Here is a 10742-nt window from a genome sequence, read left to right as displayed (position 1 = left end):
AGCAGAGAAGGAACATGAAATACTGTATGATTTTTCAATTACAGTACAAGATGAAAATATTCAGTGAATAATTCGATTAAGGAAAGGATCCATAACTAATATAAAACGGTGTATATTTCGGTAGGTCAGAGGTTCTAAGAAGTTGGCAGCCACAGTTCGATAAGAGGGATATCGAATCTCTCTGAATTAGTACAGGAAAGCACAGAAGGAGCTCGCTCATGGACTGAGGCTGACCTTGCTCCCCACAGTTCATATGGTGAACTCAATCTCCTAAGATGATGTTAAGCAAGACAAGCCTCAACTGGGCAATGTGCAAAGAGTGAGAGACTTTGGAAGACTTCATATATAGAGGTATGCCATTTATGAAGAAATGAATGTGCTAACTTTCATCCTTCCTGACCATTGCACTATGGCAATTAATTCCAAGGTTTATAAATTATACACTGTAATGTAATTTATTATACCAGAAATGCATGTTATCCAAGTTCCAATAAGACAAGAAAGAATTAGACAGCAGATCCAAAAGCCTGCAAACATTTGCAATAGAGGAGACAATGAAATACTTCCATGGACTCCCAATCTGCACAATATTCAGAATAGTCAGGAAAAAGATTGGATAAAACTGAGAGTGGGAAGATGGAGAAATGATAGGGCCAGAGGCTGAACTTCTGATTCCAAAGAACAAGGCAGAAGACTAACCTGAAAGGAGAGATTGTGCTCTGCTACCTCTGTACCATAGAAGCTCTTAAAATTCATTTGTCCAGTTCCCCGTCAATAAGACCTCATGCTGAGGACAACCACAGGGGTGTTATCAGAACCAAGTGTGACAGGGTCTGAAGAGATGACTGAGTACTTAGGAGCACTGGCTGACATTCGATAGGACACAGGTTTCATTCCTAGTAGCAAAAGTCAACTCACAAACATCTGGATGCCAGTCTCATGACATTAAGTGCCTTCTGGCTTCTGTGGGCAGCACACATGAAAGTAGTGTACAGGTACACATATAGGAACAACACTATGAACATGAGGTAGACCAGTTTTTTTTTTTTTTGAAGGACAGCATTTAATTAGGGTAGGCTTACAGGTTCAGAAAGATTCAGGCAGATATGGGGCTGGAGGAACTGAGAGTTTTATGGGTAGACCAGTTTTCTAAAATAGTATTAAGAAAATGTAAATAGAAAGGAGGAAGACAATATTTTCATCATAATTGGGAAAATATCCAAGAATCTCAAAGAGCAAGCTTCTGAAATATATTTTGCTCTTTTTGTTATGTTGTGTTCTGATATGTGTTTACCACCACATTTGAATGTTCCTAATGGCATTACACTAAAAACAGCTTCAAAACACTTCTTATTTCATTCTGAATGATCTGGAAAACTACTATATTTTTTTCTTCCCATGCATTTCCTCCTCCTCCCCCTTCTCTAATTAAACATAGGATCTTTATTAATACTGTATAATCTTGATGAGAGTGAAATGTTGAAGTCCCCCACTATTATTGTGTGAGGTGTAATGTGTGCTTAGAAATTAGGAGTTTCTGTTTTGAATGTGGCTACTCTTGCATTCGAGGCATAGATGTTCAGAACTGAGAGTCATTTTGGTACATTTTTCCTTTGATGAGTATGAAGTGTTCTTCCTTATTATTTTTTTAGAACTTTTGGTTGAAAGTTGACTTTATTCAATATTAGAATGGCTACTCCAGCTTGTTTCTTGGGACCATTTGCTTGGAAATTTGTTTTCCAGCCTTTGACTCTGAAGTAGTTTCTATCACTGAGGTGCATTTCCTATATGCAGCGAAATGCTGAATCTTCTTTACATATCCAGTCTGTTAGTCTATGTGTTTCTATTGGGGAATTGAGTAAATAGATGGTGAGATATTAAAAACCAGTGATTGTTGCTTCCTGTTATTTTTATTGTTAGAGGTGAAATTATGTTTGAGTGGCTATCTTCCTTTGGGTTTCTTGAAAAAAAAAAAAGATTACTTTCTTGCTCTTTCAAAGGTGTAGTTTCCCTTCGTGTGTTGGAGCTTTCCATCAATTATCCTTTGTAGAAATGGATTTGTGAAAAGATATTGTGTAAATTTATTTTTGTCATGGAATATCTTGGTTTCTGTATCTATAGTAATTGAGAGTTTTGCTGGGTATAGTAGCCTGGTCTGGCATTTGTGTTTTCTTACAATCTGTATGACATGACATCTGCCCAGTATCCTCTGGCTTTTAGAGTCTCTGTTGAGAAGTCTGATGTAATCCTGATAGGTCTACCTTTATATGTAACTTGATCTTTTCCCTTACTACTTTCAATATTCTTTCTTTGTTTTGTGCATTTTATTATTATGCGTTGAGAAGAATTTCTATTCTGGTCCAATTTATTCAGGGTTCTGTTGTCTCTGTGTATGTTTATTCGCCTCTCTTTCCTTAAGTCAGGGAAATTTTCTTTTCTAATTTTGTTGACGATATTTACTGGCTCTTTATGTTGGAAATCTTGACTCACTTCTATATCTATTATTCTTAGGTTTGGTCTTCTTATTGTATCCTGGATTTCCTGGGTGTTTTGGGTTACTGTTGGGAGCGATGCCCTCGAAGCCCTCCATTGTTGATGGTTAGAATGAAGTATGACTGGGTTCATGGAAAATCCCCAGCAAACTGCAGAAGACTAATACAAAACTGGTGGTCAAAATGAATAATAACATCTGACGCGTTAAGATACCCAATGTGATGACTTGTAACCTTTCTGAAAAAGTAACATCCTGCTGACTAATAGATATGACAAACCTGTGACTTTTCTGACATCCTTTCAACATCAGCCAATACCCTGACCACACGAATATTGTGTTCTTGACCTGGGTAAGTGTGTCTTACTTCCTCCCTCCCTCTGTTACCCATGTTATGGTATAAATTCAGCCTTGGAGGAAAATAAAATTGTCACCTTGATCAGACTCTTGGCGTCCTTCTTCGTGTCTCTTGTCCCCCATTCTCTTCCAGGTACACCCCCGGACTCTTTGCCTACAGGTTAGGAGCTTTTTGCATTTTGCATTTTCTTTCATGTTTGTGTCAATGTTTTCTATGGTATCTTCTGTATCTGAGAGTCTCTCCTCTATCTCTTGTATACTGTTGGTGATGCTATGACTCCTGCTCTCTCTCCTAGGTTTTCTAAATCTTGGGTTGTCTCCCACTGTGATTTCTTTTCTTTTTTTTTTTCATATAAGGACGACATTTAATTGAGGCTGGCTTACAGGGTCAGAAGTTCAGTCCATGATCATCATGGCAGCATCCAGGGAGGCATGATGCAGGAAGAGCTGAGGGTTCTACACCTTGTTTCAAAGGCAAACAGCAGAAATCTCTTCTAGGGAGCTAGAACAGTGGTATTAAAGCCTATGCCCACAGTGACATACCTGCTTCAACAAGGCCACACCTCCTAATGGTTCCACTCCCTGGGCCAAGCATATACAAACCATCACATTCCACTACATGAACCCCATATGCTTTTTAAACACATGAGTCTATGGGGGCCATACCTAGCCATAGCATAATAAAAAAGCTATATTTAGTCTAACTTCTAAAATACCCATAGTCTATAGCAGTCTTAACAATGTTAAAAGTTCAAAGTTCAGAGTTTCTTCTACTGTAATCCCCAAAGCAAGACAGGAAAGCAGCTGGGCAAACTCCAGACTCGGCATCTCCATGGCTGATGCCAAAGCTGTCTTCAGATCTCCAACTCCTTTTTCATCTTTGTTGACTGCAACAAACTTATTTTTCCTGGGCTGGTTCCACTCCCTGTTAGCAGCTTTCCTCAGTACATATTCTATGGCTCTGGCATCTGTCTTAGGGTCCCCTAGGCAACTTCAATGTACAGCTTTTTGTTTCAATGTCTGGGATCCACACATGATCGTCTAGGTTTTTCCAAAGGGCTTGCATCATATTCACAGCTCTGCACTCTGTAGCACTCTAAACTCAGGATGATCCACTCCACTGATGCTGCTGTTCTTGGGGGTCATCCCACAGTACTGGCACCTCCAATACGCTGGGGTCTTCTGCTGCAAGTTTGAGGCTTTACTCATAACCTCTCATAAGTACTCTCCATGATGCCAAGCCTCAACTTCTTTGCATGACCCCTTCAGTCCTGGGCTGGCAAATGCCACCAAGGCTGCACCTTCACCAATGGCCTTCCATGGCCTCTCGCAGTGCCAAGTCTCAACTGCCCTTCATGATCCCTTCGTGTCTTCAAAACCAGTAACACCTGGGTGACTCTTATACATTACCAAGTACAGCAGAAGCATGAGGTGGCTATCTCTGGGACACAGCCTCTTTGTGCTCTCAGAAAACACTTTCCAAATTTCACTTCAGTGATGCTAGTCTCTTCTTAATCATGGCTAATTTCTTAGCTCCAGCTAACCAGCCTCGATTGTCCCAGTAGTGTCTTTCCCGTCTTAACTATAAAAGCAGCGCCTGATGGTCAAAGTTGCTGAGTTTTGCTGCTCACTGGGGCAGGATCATGGCCCCCTTGTTCTATTACATTATCACCAACTTTAGATTCTCCAAATCCCCCACTGCCTAAGCTTGGCTGTCCTGGAACTTGCTCTGTAGACTGACCTTGAATTCAGAGATCTACATGCCTTTGTCTCCTGGGATTAAAAGTGTGTACCACCAGGCCTGGGCCTAAGCTTTTCATAGCCACTGTTCCTCAAGATCCAGATCAAAAGCCTGTGTCTTTCAGTAGAAAGACCTGGATCACAAGTGTGATTTCTGGATTTTAGTTCATTCCAGATTAAAAGTCCAAACTATTCCTTGTTCAGCTGCAAACACAAGCAATAAGCTTAGCTGGGTGGGGTCCTGCCCTGGGCTCACCACTCCCTAAATCTCCTTGGACATAGAGTTCAGCTCCATTTTACATCCTGGTGCCCCTTTGTTATTACTTGAATCATACTTCTTACTTTTTTTTCCCTAAACTTGCTTGTTAACTCTATTTGTCAGACTTAACCAGAGAACAAAGTCTCTGTTGGACTTTCTTGAGACTTCCTTTGTCAGTGTAATTAATATAGATCTCTTTACTCTAGCCTAAGGTAGACTCTTCGGACAAGGAAGAAGTAGCCACATTCTTCACCAAAATACAACAAAAACAGTCTCTAGGCCACATACTGAAATTCTTCTCCAATGAAACTTCTTGGGCCAAGTCTGCACAGTTCAAATCACTCTCAGCAGCATAGTCTTCCATATTCCTACTAGAACAGCCCATTAGGGCTTAAATCATTCTGCTACTTTCCAAATCCAAAGTCCCAAAATCCACATTCTTCCAAACAAAAGCGTGGTCAGGCCTATCATAGCAATATTCCAGTCCCTGGTACCAACTTCTGTCTTAGTTAGGGTTTTTCTGCTGTGAAGAGACACCATGACCAAGGCAACTCTTATAAGGACAGCATTTAATTGGGGCTGGCTTACAGGTTCAGAGGTTCAGTCCATCATCATCAAGGCAGGAGCATGGCAGTATGCAGGAAGGCATGGTGCAGGAGCTGAGGGTTCTACATCTTGTTCCGAAGGCAAACAGGAGAAAATTCTTCCAGGCTGCTAGAATGAGGGTGTTAAAGCTTATGCCTATTGTGACACACCTACTCCAACAAGGTTGCACCTCCTAATAGTGCCATTCCCTGGGCCAAGCATACACAAACCATCACATCTCTGTATCAGCTCTTGTCTCCGGGTTCCTGTCCTCCTTACATTCCTATCGTGACTTCCTTCAGTGACAAATATTAATGTGGAAGTATAAGCCAAATAAACTTACTCCTCCTCAACATGCTTTCTGGCCATGGTGTTTCATTGCAGCAGTAGAAACCATAACAAAAGGCAGAGGCAGAGGCAAGAAAATCACAAGCTCAAACAGCTAGCATGTAAAACCATGCTTGAAATTAAAAAGTGCAGTGGGAGATGCTTCAGTGGAAAAAGTACCTGCTGTGCAAGTGTGAGTCTCTGAGTCCAAATACAGAGCAAAAGTCAGATGTGGCGGGGTTGGGGATTTAGCTCAGCAGTAGAGCGCTTGCGTAGCGAATGCAAGGCCCTGGGTTCGGTCCCCAGCTCTGGAAAAAAAAAAGAAAAAAAAAAGTCAGATGTGGCAGTGTGCACCTGTAACCCCAGGGGTGGGACCTGGGAAGACATGTGGTCCTCACTGACCAGCCAGTCTACTTGACTGGCAAACTCCACATTCAATGAAGAAATCCGATCTCAAAAAGTAAGTCAGCAAGCTGTAGCCAAACATTTGGTTAGTTTATGGCTTCCTAATTCTACCACCCTTCTCCACCCTCATCCCTTCCAGCCCTGCAGCACTAGGTAAGAGAGAAAGAAGGCTAGAAGAGAAAGGGGGTGTCCGTAGATTAGGGGCATCATATTCCTTGGGGCAATTTTGATTGTCATCGGCAGGATTTCTCCAACCAGCTACCAGCAAGCAGGAATCATCAGCAACAAGCAGCAGCAGCAGCAACCACAGCCTCTCACTGGGGCTGAAGGATTTTATACCTTTCCAAGGGTCCCCAGAATTCCAAATAACACACACTTGCCAAAGCTATCCGCAGCTTGCAAAATTGCACCCCTGTTAGAGCACGAGGCAAATCATAGGCAGTTGCTCTGTACAATCTGAAGCAGCCCCACCTCCAACACAGTCTGTAGTCCAACTCCCCAACAACGATCAGCAGCAGCTGTGAATGGAAGCCCAAGGATCTCGCAGCAGAGGCTCTGTTCCATGAGGCAGGCAGGTGTGCAAGAAAGAGAGACCCACTGTGATGGGGATGTTGATACAGTCTTAGAAGAGTTGGCTGTTTCCTTGCTTTCAAGAGCCTATGGAACCATGTATAGGTAGAAGGAGCAGGTTCAGTTGAAGCATCTGTGTCTGTGAGAGTAGAATGGATCATGCAGGCTGCTTCTCTGGAACTGTCATGAATGTTGATTTTGAGTAACTCCTGGACCTGACAAGATACTAAAACATTCTCTCTCTCTCTCTCTCTCTCTCTCTCTCTCTCTCTCTCTCTCTCTCTCTCTGTTTACCTGTGTGTTTCTCTTCTGTGTTTATCTCTGTGTGTATTTGTGTGCGTGTGTGTGTGTGTGTGTGTGTGTGTGTGTGTGTGTGCGTGTGTGTGTGCTAGTAGAACTAGTAAATTATTCATAGTAGAGAATAAAGTTAAGTGCTTTGGGAGAAAAGAATTGTTTTAGGTGTACATTTGAAACCTTAAGGTATGGCGGTTGGGGTGAGGGGAGTTTCAATCCCAGGGAATAGAAGAGGAATCACACCCTCTAGAATAAGTCACAAGTGGGAACTTAGGCCATTGATTAACAGGTTACTTATCCAGGTGGAATCTGTTTGGTCCATGGGAGGTAGGCCTGATTGTGTTTCTTGGGGCTTATCAGTTTATAAAAGAGATACATTTGTTAACAGAGTGAACAGCCTTTAAGGTGAGCTAAGGGAAGACAAAAACTTTCCTGGAACAGAAGGTGAGGGAAGGACTTTTACTTCAGTCTAGGAGACTGAATATATATATATATTTAGTATAATGAGAAACATTTTGAAGTAATTATTGAAAAGACAAAGAAAACTGGATAATTTAAAAACCTTGTGAATATGAAAATTGAACAAACAGTTTGGAATGAGAAACATCTTCAGTCTATAGTTAAAAGGTAACGAAAGGTAACTTATATTTGTAACTATGACAGCTAGATAGTAGAGATTTAGCACAAGAAACATTTTAAGTCTTTAGTTTAAGGGCAATCTGAGGAAACGTAAAATATGACCTTGTGATAATAAAAGTTGGATCATATAGTGGAATGTTTTATTAGGATTAGGCTAATTTATAAGAACTCTAACAGTTCATATTAGGACAGTGCCCTAACTAGCAGAGAATATATGGAGCACTTAGTCATGGGGAACTGAGTTTAGCAAAGAAAGTAACAGAAGGTTATATATGTGAAAGGTTACATTTGAACTTGTGTATCATCTATCCTGAAGCCTGTGAGTAAGGCAAACCTGTCTGTCTTTGCTAAGAGATCTGGTAGTCATAACTAGTTCACAAATTGATTACTGAGATAATAAGGTGGTAGATTACCTTGAGGTAAGGAGCTAGAGGTCTGTTTTCTGCATGTACTTAGCTTACCTACCAATGTAGTCCAAAATTGGGGAAAATAAATTATAATCAAAATGTTGTTAATTAAAATAACAGAGGTTGATCAATAGTCTACCACCCAGACACTTTTCCCAGGTGTCTGTGGTCTCCATTGCAACTTGGGAAGAATCAGTGTGTCCGTTAGGCCCAAAAGAGGAAAAGCTTTTTTCTGTAGGAACAATGGAAAAATGACTCACCTTGTCCTTGGAAATATGAGACAATTAAATCTCTTGTGTCCTCAGTTTAACAACAGTCTAGACTGAGCCTGGGAACTAGCAAGGCTAGGAGCTCTCTTTCTCAGTGGTTATCACCCCACAATCTAGGCAGTCTTGTCACTGTGCCTATATGAAGGAGAGAGAGCAAAGAAATAAAGTAGCAAGTGATGGAGGTGGTGGGGGAGCCTACATAGAAATCTTTCCATTCTTCTGGATGGCTGTCGAGAAAATTGTAAAAGTTTTATTTTTTTAAGTGCATTTAAACGGCCATGTAGACTTATTGTTTCATAGATTGTGGCCAAATTTACCTTGTGAATTTAGAAGCCTTTAAGAGTGAGGGCTTTTCAGTAGGAAGCTTACAAGTGGCTGCAAAAACATACACTTCTGGGTGAAATGACATTTATTAATCACGCCCAAGAGCATGCTGAGGATAAATTAATAACTAGAAAAACAGAAGGCCAGATGGTCAAGTCGTCAAGCAATGAATTGTGGTCTGAGCTTAGGCCAGTGCCAGAGTGGGCAGTGTGGTGAATGTTTCATTCGGGACTGGGGTTTGCAGCAGTGAGAAAATGAAATGATGCAGAAGAGAGAGGAAAATTTCACTCAAGGGAAAATGTCCTAAAATGGGGATTCAGCATAAAGATTCTGAATGTTTCCATCAATAAGGACACCACAGTGTGGCTGCAAGCTCAACGGACCGACCTTTAGTGTGACCAGAGAATGTTTACCCAGACCAGTCTGGAAGACAAAGCTTAACAATTTGCTGGTTTTCAGAAAGATAGGTTTAGAGAGCAACATGTTGATTAGATATGTTTGTTAGAATTGATTGATGTACTGTGTGGGTGGGAGTGGTACCCTGACAGGCCCATGCTGAGGCATCTTTTCCCCATGAGGTACCAGGTATATGACAGACTTAAAATAGAGTTGTTTTACAGCATGGGAAGTGGAGTTGAATATAGAGGAGAATGGAGGGGAGAGAGAGAGAGAGAGAGAGAGAGAGAGAGAGAGAGAGAGAGAGAGAGAGATTCAAACTGATTTTACAGTAGCCTGGATTGTTTTCTCTAAAACTAATATTGAAGTCTAGACAGAAAATTTTAGAGAGACACAAGTTTTCAACAAAATAGAAGGGGCAATTTAGGAGAAATTAAAATTTAAATCTAAAAAATATTTATAACTGTAGGATAAAGAGTAAGTAATTTTGAGTTCTTCTTTTCAGGTTCCTGTTTTACATTCAAAGTACCTCAAGCAGAAATGTCAGGGGACCTGGATGTCAAGAATTGGTATGACACACACAGCAGTGATGAAAAATTCTGCTACAGGTGGTCCATTAGCAAATTCTCTTTTCTTGTTGAGGGAATGGAATAATATATTACAAGCCCAATGTTCTCATCAGCTGCCAATAACAAAGTGATGTGGTGTTTGAAAATATACCCAAACAGGGTTGATGAAGAAAGCAAAGGTTACCTATCACTTTAACTGATGTTGCTCAGCTGTGAAAAGAGACCAGTTTGGGCAAAGATTGATTTTGTATCTTAAATGCCAATGGGGAAAAATGCAATAATGCAAAGAGCACAGGTGTCTACCATTTGCTGCCACACCAAGGCTATGGATAAAAAAGTCCATCCTTTGAGATTTCCTCTTTGTCTCAAACCCATTCGCTATGACTGGATGACAAACCACCCTTCTCTGCAATGTGAGTGCGGTCCAAGGCTCCTTTTGTATGTCTGGAGAGAACACAAGACCTTTGCTCAAGGTTCCAAGATACATATCAGCAGATAATGTTGAAGAGCTGTGAGAGAATTCCCTCTTCACAGACTGCTGTCTGGTGGTAACTGGCTATGAATACACGGCCCATAAGGCCATCTCAGCAGCTCACTATCCAATTTTCAGAGTCATGTTTGAACATGAAATACAAGAGAGCCTAAAGAACTGAGATGAGACTATGACCTGGATCCCCAAATCTCCAAGGAGATGATGAGTTTCATTTACTCTGGGAAAGCACCACACATCCACAGCCACTCCATGGCTACTGGTATGCTGGCAGTTGCTCTTAAGTATGGCCTAGGAAACTTGAAGGCCACATGTGAGGATGCACTCTAGAGGATGCTCTCTGAGGAGAATGATGCACATACTCTCATCCTGGCTGACCTCCACCGGGAAGAGCAGCTAAAGACATTACAGTTCATAATTCTGAGGTCTCTGAGACCTCAGGATAGAAGTTAATAATGGAGTCACATCCCCACTTGGTGTCTCAAGTATTCCACTGTCTGTCTTCTACAAAGAGTGTTTCCTGGGCCCTCCACCTGAAATGTCTTAAGTGTTCTTTAAGAGCAGGTCAGCTATGACCTACACATGTGTTCCAAAAGCAACAACCATTATTGGTCCTATTA

Source organism: Rattus norvegicus, chromosome 2 (assembly GCF_021556685.1).
Source record: "Rattus norvegicus strain SHRSP/BbbUtx chromosome 2, alternate assembly SHRSP_T2T, whole genome shotgun sequence".
Classification (NCBI taxonomy): domain Eukaryota; kingdom Metazoa; phylum Chordata; class Mammalia; order Rodentia; family Muridae; genus Rattus; species Rattus norvegicus.
Note: the sequence above shows the minus strand (reverse complement) of the source record.